Here is an 18,861-nt window from a genome sequence, read left to right as displayed (position 1 = left end):
ATCCTGGAGTCTGGGATCGAGTCCCATATGAGGCTCTCTGATCGCCAGAGAGTGTTTCTCCCACTGTCCTCTCTCCTCTCATGCTCTCTCTCTCATTCTCTCTCTCTCTCTCTCTCAAGTAAATAAATAAAATCTTAAAAAAAAAATTAAAACACAGGCTTCATGTGATTTGGAAAAAGAGTATAATTTTAAATGTTTTACTAAGTAAAAACAGAGGTTGGCCTTTTAGGTATACCAATGGTATCACCTAGTAAGAGTTTTGAGAGATCAAAGAAAATTTCTTGTTAAACAAAAGCTGCACAGCAGAGTTTTAAACAGGTAGCATTTCATTTGTCACCTGGGTAAGTGTTCACTTGTTTGTCCGTCTCCCCTCATCATCCAGTCTCTAACTTCCAGAGGATAGGTCCATGCCTTGTGCATCACTGAATTTCCAACAAAATGCTTGGCATGTAAATGGATAGCTGAATGACAGAAAGAACTGCAGATGTTCTCATGCTAAATTTGGGTTCATTTGCAAAGTCCACATGTAAGTTAAACTACCTACAGAAAGGCCTGTGGTATGTGTCCATAAAACATCAGCACTTAAAGATTACAATGTTCTAAAAATAAATCAAGCAAAATGTATTTAGTGTTTCACCTTTAAGTGTACCTGTAATCATTTCAAAACACCTTTATTCTAATTTTCCTTTACTAACCAATCCTACAAATTACTAGAGATTTTTTTCAAGGTAACAGCTGCTCTGAACAAAGGATTAATAGTGTGAAATTTTATGTATACTTGCTGTCTTCTAATAAAATCCAATGATCAGGAATTCCGTGCCATGTTAAATGCATTATTGCAGGAAGTGCAGTATGTTTGAAAAAACTATCTTATCTAGTTCGGCCTGACACAAAAATTCTCTATGGCAAAATCAATGTAAGCTACTTAAGGAACACAAGTTGATTTAGTATCTGGCAGAAACTAAAAGTGACTTAAAAAGGTACTGAAAAAAATAAAAGAAATCAAAATGTCACACCTTTTTTTGCAAATACTCTAGAAATGTTTTATCAACAGGATGACTGTGACTGGTAGCAGGGAATAAAAGCACAGGTGACAGAGTTAGAAACAGAGTACCATGTTCTGGTTTTGTCACAAACTGTATCAGGTAAAGCTGTCAAATCATACAAATTATTTAACCTCCTCATCTGTAAAATATGGGGACTACTACTCTGAAGATCAAAGTAATCAAAAGTAAGGTAAAAATCCCTTTTAAAACTACAAAATGTCACATATTTATGATATAATTATGATAATGCCAGACTATCTAGTTGAAGGAAATACATGCTCACCTTCAATTTTTAAGAAAGAGGTAACATATGTGACTCATGGTTCTTACTCTGATGAATACTCTGCGTCCTTGCCCTACAAGTATGTGTCCATGTACACACATACACATACAACATCTGTGCTTCATCTGAGAATGTCACAGTCTCCTCATGACCTGCAGCCCAGGGTAAATACTGTAGCACTTTCTACACTCTTCCTTCTCTTGTCGATACCTATCGGTAGTACATGACCATCCAGATAACTATCTAAGACCCTGAGATGACAGGGTATCATGTTTACAAAGCACCTACAAATGCATTGTTTAATCTTAGCAGTATCTTCCCTTATCTAACAACACTTTAAGATCTGGGACTTCTCAAAATCAGATGTAATTCAACTTCTGAATAGTCATCTATTATAATATCAAACTCTAACGGTAGAACTCTCAATCATACCATATGGCTATATTTCTATCTGCACTTAGGTAGAAAAACCTCATTAATTAAGCTACATATACCATTCTGAAGACCTATTATTTTATTTTACATTTTGGCATCTCAGAGAATTGAAAGAACACCATTTGGAATTATTCTTACAATTACATAATTATTCCCATAACCAAACATTTAAAAATGTATATATATTATTTTTTAATTACCAGAGGAAGCAAATCAATGACATCTTCATTTGTTTCTTTGAAGAAAATGTTCTATTGTATAGCTATATTCTATGGGTAATCAAAACACAATCTTTACAGTTTTTGAAAACTTAAAATTTATATTTTTCAATGCTACATTAAATCTAACTACATATTACTGTTATGAAAGTTATATTTTATTCATATGTCAGACTTGGAAATATATTATATGGATTTTCATAAACACAGTTTATAGTCTGTGTTATGAGTCAACTGCTCCTGGCCTGTGGAAGGTTCAAAGTCATAAAGATACTTACAAGATAACTACCATTATCATCTCACTCCTAGGCCACTGGGCCAAGCACAACAACTCAAATGGTCAGAGGCCCATGTCATTTTTAAGACTACTTCCTCACAGAAAACTTGATCACCAGAACAAGAGTGGACAACACCACTTGTCAAACCAAGGAGAAAAAACTGCAGGAATGGTTAAATGGGTGTTTCCAATGGATTAAGCTTTGTGTCTCAGGTCAGCCCCAGGAAAGCAGAGGAACACTATACATACTGTACTGTCACTTCGAGAAAACTCATGGCGTGAGGAAACAAGTAACCTGTTCTGATGCAGGCTGGGAAGAAACGCCAAACTCAGGCATTTCTAAAAAGACCTTGTCTTCTTTCACTGAGAAATTAGAAATAATTTCTATCACTGCAGTCTACTGATGGTTTTTAAAACCCAGTATTTACTTACGGTCTTTTGAAAGTTTATGGAACAAAATTTGCATTTTTCATAGTCTTTTGAGTATTTAAGCAACAAAATGTGTATTCCAATGCCAACCTGAAATATGAATACGTATCACTATCGTACGATTTACACATACATATCATTTACACATCAGAGTTGGGAGGTACGCATAAACACAATTCTGTTACCTTTTTTTTTTAGTGGGTCAAATGCTTGCTTCCCTGACTTGCTGAAGGTTTAAATCTAGATGACAGTTCTCTCACATCATACATATCGCAGAGAATAAAACCATAATACTGGCTTACATCAAGAGCCAACAGTTTTCCAGGAGCTACGGAAGAATTCAAGAGAGTAGAAATATAGCATCTTGTGTGTCCTCAAAACATCTTATTGCCTACCTGAAAAGACAGGACTAACATCCATAGCACAGACAGTAACATCAAAAAAAGATAACACAAACACAAATCACCACCGCAACAGGTCTGGTTAAGGTTTGAGCTCTAGAAAATGGAATTCAACTGACCACTAACCAGCCTACCAGGCCCCTGAACAACATTTCATGGCCTTTCCCATCCCCTTGCAATTATTTATTTCAGTCTCCTCACCTGAAAATAATTTATAAATTAAAATGCATTCACTTAGATCCTGTGTCTATGAAATGCTGCTTACAAGTTCCCCGAAAACTTATTGGTCAGAAATACAAGACTAGTTCCAGAATACATAAGCCAAAAAAAAAAAAAAAAAAAAAAAAAAAATCATTAAAGGAAACTTTATAAGTTATGTAACTTTCATTAGCTTTCCCTGTTGGTTTTTACTCTACAACTAAAATTCATGACAATGTCTCTTTAATTTCTGTAGGCACCAGGAAAAGCAAGTAATTTAGTAAATTACAAATAATCAGTTAAACATTCTCTCGTTAACTTAAAATTAATGTGGGCTCAGTTAATGCATATTTGGGATTAAAAAGATTTATCTGGCATTTATTTTAAATTCTACATGACATTTGACATTTCTTAAAAACTATGCCCTGATTTGGTTTCCTTAAATTTCCTTAAGCTCACATTTGAAAAAGCCTGGGTTTATTTGAACTAAAACTTCCTTAAATATGTTAATTTTCTGAATCTCCTTCTATAATTACCAGTAACATGAGTTTCTCAACAGAAATTTCAAAAATGGCACCTCGGCAGCTGACCTTTGTTTCAGTGTGACACTAAACTATGCAAAAAATTAACTTTCCCACTATATTTAGATGGGTTTAGTTAAGTATAGAATTCTATTTTCTTTGGGAAAAAAAAAACCCTAAGACATTTCTGATTGCTGTGATAAAATATATGCACCACACAAAATTCCACTCTATTTTTTGGCTCACATATGCCACTAACTTTACTGCTAAGGTTTTTCATAACACTGCTATTACATCACTCCAAGATCAGACCAATAAACTATTAATATTTTTCTGTCATGGGCTCGGAAATAGAAAATAAAGGTACTAACCACTTGAGGGGGGAAAAATCAGTTTTTTTTTTTTATATCCTATTTTTGGAAGCTATAAGAAAAGTCCTTACTTCAAACATCTTTAAAATAATTATGGTTTCAGGGCGCCTGGGTGGCTCATTGGGTTAAAGCCTCTGCCTTCGGCTCAGTTCATGATCCCAGCGTCCTGGGATCCAGCCCCGAGTTGGGCTCTCTCCTCAGCGGGGAGCCTGCTTCTTCCTCTCTCTCTGCCTGCCTCTTTGCCTACTTGTGATCTCTCTGTCAAATTAAAAAAAAAAAAAAAAAATCTTAAAATAATTATGGTTTCATAAAATTTAAGTTGGTTTCCAAGTTAGCTATATCTGAAATTTCTAGTCCAATTTCCCTTTTGTCTCTCATTTACTTATTTAAATCGAGTTGAACTTAGGCATCAAACAAAACAAACTATAAAGTTATTCCCACCCTTACCAGAGTGCTCTCTTATAAGGTCTCAGAACACCCTACATCTTGGTAGTACTTATCAAAACTGGAACACCTGGGTAGCTCAGTGGGTTGGGCCTCTGCCTTCGGCTCAGGTCATGGTCTCAGGGTCGTGGGATCGAGCCCCATGTCGGGCTCTCTGCTCAGCGGGGAGCCTGCTTCCCCCTCTCTCTCTGCCTGCCTCTCTGCCTACTTATGATCTCTCTCTCTTTGTCAAATAAATAAATAGAATCTTTAAAAAAATACTTATCAAAATTGAACAATTACTCTGTTATTTCATATCTGCCTTTCCAGCCAACAGGTTAATGCTTCAGGAGAGCAGGAACCACAATGCCTGTTGAACTCACACTACCGCCAGGGCCTTCTGCATAGGGTACATACTAGTTGTCAAAAGAATGAAAAAATAAGACATTTAAAAGAGTATTAGCCTTAGAAGGAAGCATGTCTAAAATAATAAAATGCTATGCAATAATGATCCACTTATTTGGAAAATTCATCCATCTACATAACAGAATCAGAACTGGCAATAAAAGAGGTGTTTAGTGAATTAATACTCAAATAAATTACACAAATCCTGCTACAAAGAAATGGGCATAGTAAATTAAGAAAGCTCTATTTGAGGAAATACATTTTATATAAATTTTTGCTATTTTTTTTCTTTCGCCTTTTTTTTTTTTTTTTAAGATTTTATTTATTTGACAGAGTAAGGGAGCACAAGCATGGGGAGCAGTAGAAGGAGAGGGAGAAGCAGGATCCTGGCCAAGCAGGGAGCCCGATGGGGGCTTGACTGCAGGACCCTGAGATCACGACCTGAGCCAAAGGTAGGCGCTTAACCATCTAAGCCATCCGCGTGTCCCAATTTTTGTATTTTCTAATTCTTCTAAAGCATCATTATAATCATACATTATCATCCACTGGGAGATAAATCTAAACAATAACTAACCTAGTACATCTAAAACAAATTTGCTAGGCACTTGTAAATTACAAGATATGGTTGTTGCCCTCAAGAAACTTATAGTTTGGGGAGCTAGAAAATACAGATAAAAAGGGGATTACATAAAGTAGGATGTACTAAGTTCCACTGAAGTGATACAGACGTTCTGCAGCGCTGGTCAGTACAAGCAGAAGAGCAAGGAGGACCCAGACTAAATATTAGTCTGATAATGGAGACAACGGGCGACAATGAGGAGCATAGTTTGGTTAGACTTAAGGATCTGTGAGATGACACTGGATAATAATCTAAGGGTCTATAATATAAGGACAGCCATTTCATGTGCCTGCTGGGGCAGGCAAGAAAGGAGGGAAGCCTGTAGGATGAAAATGCTAACAGCCACTTGGTCTCAGTGTTGGGGGCAAGACAGACGATCTCTTCTGGGGTCGACGGTGGCCTGCACAGTACAAACCCCATATAAAAGGGGAAGCTGTTATGTTGCCCGCAAAGAATCATTGCCATGCCTTCCGGTTTTTCAAAAGGTGGCGCAGGGTTCAAAAAAACTTCTTTAATTAAAAAATTTCAGCTTTTAAATGTTGGTAAAAGAATGTTCTAATACTATGTTAGAAACCCAAACATGTCTGCATCCAGTCTTCCCGGGGGGCCGCAGGGCGCAGCTCTGGTTTGGCAGGTTGAGTTCCATGCTTAAGAGCTCTGGACTTCATCCTGTAGTCACTGACTTAAAAGACTTAACATTTATTTCAAAATTTGCTTAGTTTTATACCTCTGCACACTCCAGTATTTACCATGTAAAACACCTAGGGCTGCCAAATTATTTCACATTGGCCTTGTGTCAGAATTTCTCTGTTACAAGCCAATTATGCTCATTTAACTAACTGTGGAGTGACTTATAAGTTTCAGCTGAAAAAACATTCAAAATGATACTAATAAAGCAGTGCTGACAGCGCAATACCTAAGAGAATGCTGACATTATGTGTATACCACAGCCCACTGGAAACACATATAGCCCCTGGAGCTCCACTTCTCAAAAAACACGCACCATAATCCACTGCAAAATAAAAGCCCTTGTTCTTTCCAGCATTTTCCCATAATTAGCAACTTTCTAAAGACTATCGCTATACTTTTCTTTTATTACCAAACAACACTCAAACACATGTAACAAAGTTTTAATTCTACCATACACTGTAAGCCTTTAACTACCCAAAAACAATATTTTAAGCATTAAAGGCCTATGTGTTAACATTTTAATAAGCTCAGGGAAAGAAAAGATAATTAGTATCAGAGACTTGCAGATTCATTTTGATGATAGTATTACAGAAAGTTAGCATTATAATTGAAAGGTAATTCCCAGAAGAGAAAATTCTTGGTGCATAATTATGATATACAATACAGAACTATGAAAATTGCATAATCACATGCTTTGAAATAATATTCACAACGAAGATACCAGCAACATATAAAAGAAATATTAAACAAGCAATGTTTCTATTACTTGATTTGTTCTGGCTCTTGGGAACCCCTAACCCGAACCATCCATTCCGTGAATGAAGGTTTCCAGGTCCATGGGGCACTAGGATATGTGTCTGGTCAAGCGGAAACCTATCATGATTGCTGAAAAAGAAGCCAACTCAAAGCACAGGTCTCCCTGGGGCTCTGTTGTATCCTTTTCATAGAAAGGATCAACCAACGAGTTGAAGTAAAGAACACGTCTTTACTAGAAACAGAACAAAACAAAGTCTCAACACAAGTGACTGTGCTTCCAGGATGTAGTTCTTACCAAAGGGATGCAATTTAGAATAAAGAAAATGCATTAGAACTGTTTTTTCTATTTCTAAAGAAATGACTACAGTCTAAACACTAGGAGCTCTACAAATAATAACTTGAAGGAGACTCAAAGGTTCCCCCCATTCCTGTCAGAACCTGTTGAAGACCTTCATGGCCTCTAGTATTCTGAAGTCCCACCCCACAGTCTATCAGACATATTAAAGAGTACTCACATTCAATATTGGATATTTATAAGAAATATCACTGAACTGAAAATAAGAATTCTCTTTCAAAAGTGTTTTATTCCCTCTTGAACCCACTCCAATAGGGTTTTTTCCCCACCCCTCCACCAACACAGCTCTGATCAAGGTCCCAGTGACTTCTCTTGCTAAATCCAATGAGCAACTCAGTCCTCGTCTTACTTGACCTCTCACACCTCTCAACCTATGACACCACTGATTCACTCTCTTCCTTCAGACACTTTCTTTACTTGACTTCAAGGATATTCTTCCAATTTCCTCCCTATCATTCTGGCTGTTCCTCCTCAGTCTCCTTTACTCCTTTACTGGTTGCTTCTTACCAACTCAATCTCTACAGGCTGAAACACCTCAGGCTCAGCCCAAGCGCCTCATCACAGAAAAACAACTCACAGTTCATTCTTCCCACCTTGTGGGTCAACAGAAATAGCAGCATCTTCTAATAATAACACTTACTTAGAGAATGGAGACACTTAGGTCCACTATGTTGGAAATATGTGCAGAATTCTTATGTTGTAAGATAATTTCTTAGGAGATTTCTTCTCTTCTTCAACAAACTGTAAATACTGGTATAACCCAAGCCTTGGTCCATGGATTGCTTTCTCTGTCTACAAACATTCCTTAAAGGAGCTCATCCAAATTCTGTTGGCATCTTCCAAATTTGAATCTCCAGCCTGGATGTCTTTAACTCCAGATTCCTATATCCAACAACCTACTCATCCTCTCCACTTGGAAGTCAAACATTACATGTTTAAAGCAGCTCGTAGTTGTCTCCTCCATCAGATCCCCATCCTGGTTCATAGCAGCTAAACAATTATGCAAAAATCTTGAGGTTATCCTTATTCCAATCTCTCTCACACTCCTCTAACAGTTGGCCAGGCAATCTCAGTAGTTTGATCTACAAAATAAACTCTGGTCATTTCTCACCACTTCCTCTCCTGCTATTGACATTTCTCAGTTTGGATCATTATCAGCAGCTGCTAACTTGTATCCTGGCTTCTGCCCTTGACCACCCTACTCCATTTTTGTCTCAACATAGCAGCCAATGATTCTATCAAAATGCAAATCAAATCCCCTTGCTCCCCTACTCAAAGGTCTTCAGTGATTCCCCATTTCACTCAGTAAATGCTGAAGTTCTTAAAATGGGCTACCAGTCAGACCCTATAGGATTGCCACCTAAACCTCTCTGACCTCATCTACTATTATTCTGTGACCTCACTGTTCCTGAAACACACCAAGCACACTTCTGCCTGAGGCCTTTGTTAATTTCTGATGGAATGTTCTTTCCCCGAAGTATCTCTGTATGGCCAACTTCCTCCTTCAAGTCTTCTTCTCAGTGAGTCCTACCTTGACCATACTATTTTAAATTGCCAAGGGCCCCAGTACCCACCTCCAGCACTACCAACGTCCATTATCCTGTTCTAGTTTTCTTTTTCCAACTACAGTTAGTATTTTCTAAAATACTATAAATTTGCTTTGTTGTGTTTATTGTTTGTCTTCTAATAGGATATAAACTCCATGAAGGCAGGCCTTTTGTCTTTATTTTGTTCACTGACATATCTCTAGGGTCTAGAACAGTGCCTGGCACACAGTAGGCACACATTATATTAAATGAATAGAGTTAGATAAACATTTAATAATTTCAATTTCATAGTTTTCTCTTAATATTTGAGCCTTTTACTAGATCCTAACCTTCTTATTGTTTGTTGTTGTGCCTGAAGAAGAGAAAGATCCCAACCGGACCTCAGGGCCCAACACAAATTCAGAAGCCCTAGGAAAGCAAGGGACATCCTCCCTTTGGCCATTAGTGATTCTCCCTAAAACCAGGACTCCATTTAACACTTATCTGGAAACATCTAATTCCTTTCCACGTTCATGTATTTTGTTTCCCCACCTAGACAAGACGCACTTTGGCAGGACTTGCACAAAGTATTCAACATGGTCCTGGATATCTCATAGAGGTATAAAATCCATTTTTTGATGGTCTTAGTAAACTGAATGCTTTATTTATTTATTTTTTTAAAAGATTTTATTTATTTATTTGACGGAGAGAGATCACAAGTAGGCAGAAAGTCAGGTGGGGGGGTGGGGGGAAGCAGGCTCCCCACGGAGCAGAGAGCCCAATGTGGGACTTGATCCCAGGACCCTGAGATCACGACCCACTGAGCCACCCAGGCACCCAGTAAACTGAATGCTTTAAAAAAATGCCTGCTGAGTTCAAGATACTACACAATGAAAAAATAAAGATACTACACAACGTGTAACAGGGCATAGGGTTACACAGAGTAGGTCCTGTTTTTAATGAACACAGTAGAATGATACATCATGGCTATTCTGGAGGAGCCTGTGCCTATTTTCACTGGACTTATAATTACGCTATTTAGATGTAAATGTGTCTTTCTAATGTGCTTAAGTTTGTTTTTTTTAAATGGTCCTTTTGAAACTTTCAAACTTTCAGACTATTAATTTCCATTGAATGAATGGTTTAAAATCATAAGCTTTGGGCCTCATGAGAGAAAATTATAAAGGGGTCTGGCCCACATTATGTAAATGGTGCCAATGGTGGGGGGGTGGGGATGAGAGAAATAAACAATTGCTTTATACCAATAATTGTGGTTTTCTCTAAAAGTACAGAAAATCTGTGTAGAGCAAAAGACATCAGCCATTTGGTACTCTTTACATTTAAAAATACTTTGCACAAACTTAATTATCATAAAGAGAATATTTTTAATCTGCAGATTTATCTTTTGGCATCTGGAAAGAAATAATTATCTAGGGGCATCTGGGTGGCTCAGTGGGTTAAAGCCTCTGCCTTCGGCTCAGGTCATGATCCCAGGGGTCCTGGGATGGAGCCCCATATCCGGCTCTCTGCTCAGCAGGGAGCCTGCTTCTTGCTCTATCTCTCTGCCTGCCTCTCTGCCTACCTGTGATCTCTGTCAAATAAATAAATAAAATCTTTAAAAAAAAAAAGAAATAAGTATCTAGCAAGCAGAAACTGAGAGACTGAGTGAGACTACTGGAAATTAGACAAGAATTAGGAAGGATCAATCAATTAGTGATCAATGAACAGGCCAGCAGCTACTCTTAGTGCAGCAACATAGACTGCCCAATATCTGTAACTGAGAAATACTAGGTTTTGTTGCCTGCTGAATGTCATCAAAAACAAAACATAATAAAATCTCAAGTTGATTGTAAATTAAAGGTTCAGGCACTTCCAAGAATACTAAAAATCCTTCAGCATCATTTCTTTTGTCCTCAGTAATAAGAGCTAACATTACTTGGCAATTTAGTGTGTCAGACCATGCCATTGCTTTATGTGTACTATTTCATTTAATAATCAAAACAACAAGGTGGTATAGTTACTATCATTATCTTTGTTTTACAGATAAGGAAAAAGAGGTTCAGAGAAATTAAGGAACTTCCTCAAGGTTACACACTGGAAGACAGTGGAGCCTAGATCTCCACCCTAGATGACTGATTTCAAAGACCTCGTTCTTACCATTGTACTTTCCTGCTTCTCTTCCATGCTGCCTCCAAAACACACTACTCTTTCTACAGTAATTTCAGTGAGCAACTTGTCAGAGTTGTGACCCTATGGTAAGCACATTTTTTATTTCCTAAGATTATACATGCTAAGCTTTTGCTGTTCTAAGCAGTATCTCATCTGAGCAAAATGTATATACTACCCATTTGTAAAACTTCTGTTATTCTGTTTTTCACCTTCTTAATGAGCCTAAGTCAAAATTCTAAGCCTTTTCTTAAACCACAAATTAAAAAAAAAAAAAAAAGAATGCCCTTTTTCTCTTCAGGGAAACACGAAAGAAAGATGCGTATTTATCTCATTTGTTTCCTTTTGTAAGCACTTTGTTTTATCTATTAGGTTTCTCATAATCCTATGTTTTACAGTAAATGCTTCCTGGATACTGCAGTAGACTTCAGCAACTGAATTTCACTGTTGTTGTAGGTAGAGACAGGATGTTTCCGGGGATGTTTACAAAAAGATAACTTGAAGGAGGCGGAAGGGTTTCCGGGGGAGGAGAAAAGTGTGTAAAAGGTGGGGATATAATGGCAGGAAGAGGCAAACAAAAAACAAAAAAAGAATTTTTTACACTATCTTCTTAAGAGTGAACTATTCTGAAAATATTTAGAAAGCAGTCCTTTGAAATTGGGGTCCAGCCCAGATCATTTATGGATCATTGTTATGAAACATTGAATCAGGAGGGACCTTGAGATGTCACCTACCCATCATTCAATATCCAACATCTCACTGGAAAGGCCTAGAAGACAGGGAGAAGGAAATAAAGGGAGAAAGAGACGTTCCAAGAGACTTCTGTATGGGAGCAGAAGTAGAACAGCCTTGAGGTTAAATTCTGCCTCACTGTGCTATTCCTCTGTTTACTCTGGGCAGGTCTGAGTCTATCTCAACAGAGCCACAGGAGACCTTGGTGTCAATCAGGAAAGGGCACCCCATCCTTATGCCAGTGGACTCTCTGCTTGGGCTGCAGAGTTGGGAGCTAGGTTTTAGCCCTTAGACAGCACTAATGTAGGCTAGACTGGGCCTCAGTCCCTCCACTTCTAAAAAATGGTAAGGCTGGCTGCCACCTAAGGTCTCCTCCCTCTTCTCAGTCCTCAGTTAAAATCTGGCAATATCCAGCTGGTATATTCCCGTGTCCCTGAAACACTAGGATTCTGTGGACTGAGTTGAGACTTCCGTGTTTTTGTAATGCTGCATTTTTTTTCTCTCACATTTCTGAAGTACTTTTCTCTTTTCATCTTAAGACTACACTCTCCTTTCAACTCCAAGTGCTCAAATTTTCTTGAGCAATCAAAAGGTCATACCCCACATACCAGCCCCAAACTCCCCAAATGTCCACCAACAGAATGGATAAAAAAACTGGGTACATTCATCCACAGAAATAAAAGAAAAAAGCACTGCTATCTGCATCAATTTGGACATGACACTATGTTGAGCTGGAGAAGACACAAAAGAGAACTTACATTTGATTGCACTTAAATGCAGTCTGAGAACAGGTTAAAACTAACCTACGGCAATGAATGTCAAAATAGCGGTTATCCCCAGGGCAGGGATTACGAATGTAAGGAGAGGCTTGGTTGGGGGGAGGTTGGGGGTGGGGAATGAGGTAATGATCTGTTTTTCTGATTTGGATGCTGGCTGCCTGGATATAATCACTTCATGGTACACACTTCTGATCTGTGCATTTTTCTGGTTGTATATAATTATTCAGAAACAAGTTCAAAGAAATAAAGCCTCAGGGACACCACTCCCCAAGCCATCTACTGAAACTGGACTGTACAAGTGTTGCTACTTGTGGGGAGAAAAATAACTCCTCATTTAATGTAAACCACACAAAGAACTGCCTAATTTCCTAGAATCTTCATCCAGAACTCAAGTGATTTTTATAATGATTTCCTCCTTCATAGGAAACTGTGGCTACAAGTTAGTATAAAATAATTGCTTTTCTGGGTTCATATACCTGAAAAACATTACTGCTCAATGCTTTATAATAAATATGTATAAAGGCAGGGTTATTAGAAAACCTCTAAAAATATTCCTGGATAATCAATTAGGAATGCTGAAGGTTCTAAATAGTTATTTTTGGTCAGAATTATCCCAGTTATCACATTAATGAAATACACTGGATAATGCCCAAATCACTACTTAGTTTTCCTCCCGTACAGGTTAAACTGTTAGGTAAGGCCACACAGGTGGGGACAGGCATTCAAGAAAACATTATGCTCAGGCAGCCCCAAGGAAGCTCCCAGTAAACACTGCCTTCTCCTCTGGCCTATAACTGGTTCATGTGAATTTGGTGCAGCACTCCATTTTTCTCCTCCTGAGAAAATTCTTCCTGTCAGATCAGTGATTTCTTTCCCCTCCCAGTGTTCTAGAATCTCTTCTCGATCAGTACGGTACACTACATGATTGTGGCACACATACAGATAAAAAGTGGTGTGATACAAACGTGCATCAGAGGTAATTACACCACCAAATCATATCAGATAACCTGGAAGCACAGGTAGCTTATTTTCACTCAAAATTTTAGGATCACTATGGCCATTACTACTGTAGAACCCCTCGGGTCCCATAGCATGGCAGGCAGACTCTAGGGCTCACAAACGTTTGGGATAATAATTAGATATTTGCAGAATCCTTACAGTTTAGACAGAAAATGTTCCCAGTCTTTGAAATGAGAAGTGCTATGGGCCGGGGGGGGGGGGGCAGAACACAATGATAAGCATCCAGTCCCCAAACATTATTTAACACCAAAGCAGCAGTTTGACACAAATGCAGGCAAGCTTCCCAAGATAAATACCACTCAACAGCACCTAGGTCATGTTGTCTATATGACTGTGCTGGGGACCTTAATACTAATCCTTTTTCTCCTCAGCTAAAAAGATCTTACTTTTTAATTTCCACTTTTAAATAGAAAATTTCCCCTACTTCAGCCTTGTTTTAAATATTCATCCTCCCAAGTTCAGATTTCCCTTGCAACTCAATGCTCGGTACTCCACTCCTCCTTCCTGTCAAATTATTCCTTTGACTTGTTTCTACTTATATTTATAGGCCCACAAAGCCTTTTTTTCCAGATAACATGCAATTCCGAAAGTCTTTTCCATTATCCCCCATGTCAAAGTTTAACTATAAAGGTCAACAAGTACTATTTTTCCTGTTTGGGTTTAGGAAAGATACATTTTTTAAAAAAAGATTTTATTTATCTATCTGAGAGAGACAGAGATAGCAAACGCAGGGTTAGGTGGAGAGGGAGAAAAAGAAGCAGACTCCCCACTGAGCAGGGAGCCCCAGGATGTGACCAACTGAGTCACCCAGGTGCCCCTAGGAGAGATACATTTTAACTAAAATTTCACCACTCATAAAATTTCATCTTTGTATCTTTTCTATTCCCCCCACCTACACTCAATTGTTTAATATACAATCACAATGTAATTAAACTCCCAAATGTGTAATTATATAATCAAAGACTCCTTAAAAGTATATAATTTTAAGTGTGCAACACACACCCTTTATAACTTTAGTACTGGAACAACAGATTTTTTTTAAACTACTGGAGATTTCTTAGAGGTTGTGTTTGCTGTTTCTTAATGGTGAGGGAGCAGGGTAGAAGAATCATCATGTAAGGACTAACTGCTTTATAGAAAACCAGAAACTGTGTTACAACAAGATTCTACTGAAGACTGCAAACACACAAAACTCTTTATTTTCTTTAAAACAACGTTGGAATTTCCTAAATGAGAGCCAAAGATTCTATGCTTTGCCCATAAGAATACACAATACTAAATACTTCTGGCTTTCCTACAGAGACTTCATTTACCAAACCAGGGTATTTATAAGGTTTGTATTAACGTGGAATAGGAAAAACCCATCTCTGCATAAAAACAGAAAACTTTCTGTCCTTTAGAACACTTAAAACAGTATTAAAAGGACTTTAAAGAAGGTCCCTGAAATCTAGTTCTGAACTCAGAAAACCACCTAAGGGATAATTTGTGAATGCCATCTGGGATCCAGGCAGTTTCATCAACAAAAGGGAAAACTTGTTGAGATCATCCGAATCTAAAATTCACATACATTTTTACATCTGGACTGAATTAATCTTTTCTTAGTACTGGCTTTCATGTAATAAAATAATTGTTTGCAGGTTTTTTTTTTTTTTTTTTAAACCCTCAGTCTCAAAATCAGAATGTGCAGCATCCAAGCTGAAAACTACAAAGAATTCCTTTATCAAAAAAGTTGAGAGACGGGACTCATTTACACTAAACTCTGAACTTGACAATTCAGTCAAAAACAATTGTTTGAAAACTTTCATTTCAAGCATCTGCCACAAAAAGGCTACACAAGTCTATTATGTCATAAGTTCTGAAAGCCAAAGGCTTTATAACTGTAGTTAAAAGTGGAAACAAAGTCCAGAAACTAGAAAAACTCCACCCACCCCCCCACCCCGGCTTCCCTGGATTCAGCTAGCCCAATTGAATGAGTTTTTACAGGACGGGTTGCCAGAAATGATTACCTAGCACATGGACTCTGCTTTCAACCACAGTGTCTCCATCCTAGCCCCTATTGTTTTCCTGGAGAGCCAGGAGCATCTTAAACCAGCAAGTTCAAATTACATACTTGAAACTGGTAGCTTACCCAGGTTGTCCCCCCAAAAAGGGAATGGAAATAGAGAAAGATTTCCTTTCCCTTAAGATGTTTTGAGTTCTGCAAGAACTGCTGATTACTGTGGTCCATCAGTGTCAGATCTCGGGTATTTTTACAAGCAATTCAAAAGGGAGAAAATTAGTTCATATTACAGTCAGTCTGCTTTCTGGAGAAGACATTCTGCAGATAACTTACTTGATAGGAGATATCCCCTGGGGGACCCTTCTCATCTAATGATCCCAAAGGTCCATTTTAATATGAAATATAAATCCAATATGTTTACAAACATACTGAAAGAACATTTAAATGTCAGCTGTCTCATACTGTGGAGTAATTTCATTTTTAACATAATACTTTTATTTCTCAAAACCACACCCTAGGAAAATGATTAAGTGCTACAAGTTTTATACTACAAAGGACAACAGCAAAAGCATCTGTTTTCCTGCCTCTCTCCTCTGGTCTTCTCCCCTCCCCCAGTCTCTATGGAGCAGGCTGTTTGTAAGTCTTGATGGTTGTTAAAATTAGTTTCTACAATACTCTCATAATGCTGTAAATTCTGAAAAACTTCTTATCCTTTAACATTGCTGAGCCTGAATTTATGCGCTGCTCTAAGAAGAAAAAAATCCAAAAGTCAAAAGCCTTTTTAATGACAGATGTATTACGGAAAATTTTCCCCACAAAGTTTTGATGCTGTGAAATATCAACTCCCTGAAATCACAGAAAGGAAATGACTTACATTCTTGGAAAATGAAGCCACTAGCAGCTTTCTCCAACAGTATTTTCTAATCCCTAAACTACACCCTGTGGCAACAGGGAGTATTTCGTGCAAAAGCTAAATTTAAATAGATGCTTATAAAACCAATAAACAAACATTGTGGGATCTCAGAGAAAAAGGGACAGAATCAAATACTTTTTCTACACACTCAAAAAAAAAAAAAAAAAAAAAAAAAAGCCTGGAGAGCACAGGCTTGAAGTCAAAAGCAACCTGAGAACGCTTGCTGAAGTTTTCCTTCCCCGCTGTGGGCAATGCAAAGCTCCTGAGGGAAATATTGGCAACACAGATTTTGCCAAAAAATAAAAACGAAAAGGGTGTAAAAGAGCTAATATTTCTTTGGCCACTAACTACACAACTGTACGGTCTGAAAATCTGCCAGCTTTCAATTCAACTTTAAAATACGCTTGTTTTGACAGCTTTCCATTTATTCGTGCCCTTAAAGAAAACGCCCTCCCCATTAGGTTATGCTGTCCCGGGACTCGAGGTGCTGTTAAAAGCCCGGTGGATCTCACAAGGGTGGCCCCCAGCGGTCCATACCTGACAGTTCCTGGCCCTCCTCGAGCACAGGATGGTGGTCTCCTCTGCCCGGGGCCCGGCCTTCACGCCGCAAGCACCTCCAGGAACCCAAATTCTGCAGGCCGCGCCCCCCACTCGCATCCCACCGAGGCCCCCTTCTGGCGCCGCCGAGCCCCAGCTCAATCTCCCGCTCTCCGACCAGACACTTCAGAGACCGTGGGGCAGACGCCGCGCTCGGGTCTCTGCCCGCAGCCCGGCTGCCCGGCCCCGGCGCGCATACAACAGGCGGCACGGCACCCAGGAATCCAGGGTTTAGGGGCTGGCCGCGTCAAAGGCGCGACCGATGGGGCGCAACCGACAGGCGCCCCCAGAACAGGGCGCGGGAGACCACCGGGGAACCGAGCGCGGCACCGTGAGCCCGCGGCGCAGCCCGCAGCCCCGGTCGGCCTCCCGCCCTCGCCGCACAGGCGGCCCCGGAGCTCCCTGCCTCCCCCGCTGCCTGGCTCGGCTGCCCCGGGGCCCTGTCCTCCCGCCCCGGTGTGGGCGATCTCTGCCGGTGGAGCGGCGACCTTCCAGCCCGGTGCCCGACGCCCAGAGCCGAGGAAGCAAGAAGAAGGCGAAGAAAGACGCAGAGAAGGGGACACTGCTTTGGCTGGGGCTCTCCACTCGCAGAAACCCTCCCAAAGTCCCATCCAGCCGCCGCCGCCGCCCGGCCGGCAGGGGGCACAGTGGGCAGCCGGGGCGCGGTGGCCGGGCTAGGGGACCCCTGGGAGGCCCCCAGGCGCCGAGTTCCGGCTCGTACCTCGCAGAAAGCCCGGAGCACCCGGCGTCGGACTCTCGTCAGCACCCCAGCCCCTCCTGCTTGCACCGCGCCAGCCCGGCTCCTCTCAGCCCCTCTGCCCTGGCAGCTAGACCAGCGCTCCGAGTCCGCCCCGCCCCCCGCCCACGCCTCCCGCCCCGCCCCCAGAGGCTCCGCCCACACGCCCGCCCCGAGGTGGCGGGGGTGGCCGCGGAGCCGCGAGATCGGAGAGCCTAGCTTGAGGCCGCACGTGGAGCGCCTGCCGGCCCCGCCCCGGACCCAACCAACCGTCCCGCGGAGGGGTGTCGCCACTCGGGGTGGGAGAGAGCGGAAGGCACCACACCTCCCGGGTCCTGAGAAAGGAGGAGAGTGGCAGAAGGGCGCTGTGTGAGGACCACTGCGATCTAGGCCTTTCCCCACGCGACGGAGGCGGGAGGGGACGCGGTCAGTTTTCCCCTTCTGGCCGAATGGCCCTCTCCGACGCTGAGCCCCGGCTCCCCTGGAACGCTCCCTCCCGAGCCCAGTCAGGCTGGGCGGGGGTGGCTGTTTGGCCTGGGCATCGTCTTACTAATTCGGAACGACGGAGTGGAGGCCACTCAAAGAGGAGGCGATCCCAGCGGAGGAGGCTTCGTGACTCCTAGCTTCTCCCCCGTACTCCTGTCCCGCACCCACCGGCTCACCCACCACTCGGGACGCCGCGCCCTCGTGGGTTTTTATACTGGATGGAGGGGGCGCCGCCAGGAAGCCAAGCCTCCCCCGCTAACTCTTGTCTCTGCAATTGTAAAGGTAGACACAGCCTCTATTTGCTGTGGTTGTGGTTGTAGCGAATGTGACCCCTCAGAAATTCTTTTTGTCCGCCACCGAAGGTGGCTGGAGGGCTTGGCGGGAGGTGCCAAGGGCCGCTGGAAGTTGTTTTTATGGCACTAAGAATCGAATCAGGAGATTGAGGTTTGTCTCCTTTAGTTGCTGGGTCTGGGGAAGAGC

At 40.9% G+C, this 18,861-nt stretch overlaps 1 protein-coding gene across 1 annotated transcript in view; it reads right to left on the bottom strand.

The window, feature by feature from the left end:
- LOC111161741 (FERM domain containing 6) overlaps nucleotides 1–17,992 on the bottom strand; it is a 79,349-nt gene extending 61,357 nt beyond the window's left edge. The window contains exon 1 of the mRNA XM_022525656.1: nucleotides 17,881–17,992. The gene's annotated coding sequence lies outside the window, so the exon portion shown is untranslated. The remainder of the gene's footprint in view (nucleotides 1–17,880) is intronic.
- Between the last annotated feature and the right edge of the window lie 869 nt (nucleotides 17,993–18,861).

Source organism: Enhydra lutris, unplaced genomic scaffold (genome assembly GCF_002288905.1).
Source record: "Enhydra lutris kenyoni isolate GAN:26980312 unplaced genomic scaffold, ASM228890v2 scaffoldscaffold4, whole genome shotgun sequence".
Classification (NCBI taxonomy): Eukaryota; Metazoa; Chordata; class Mammalia; order Carnivora; family Mustelidae; genus Enhydra; species Enhydra lutris.
This window is presented reverse-complemented; position numbering and strand designations above follow the sequence as displayed.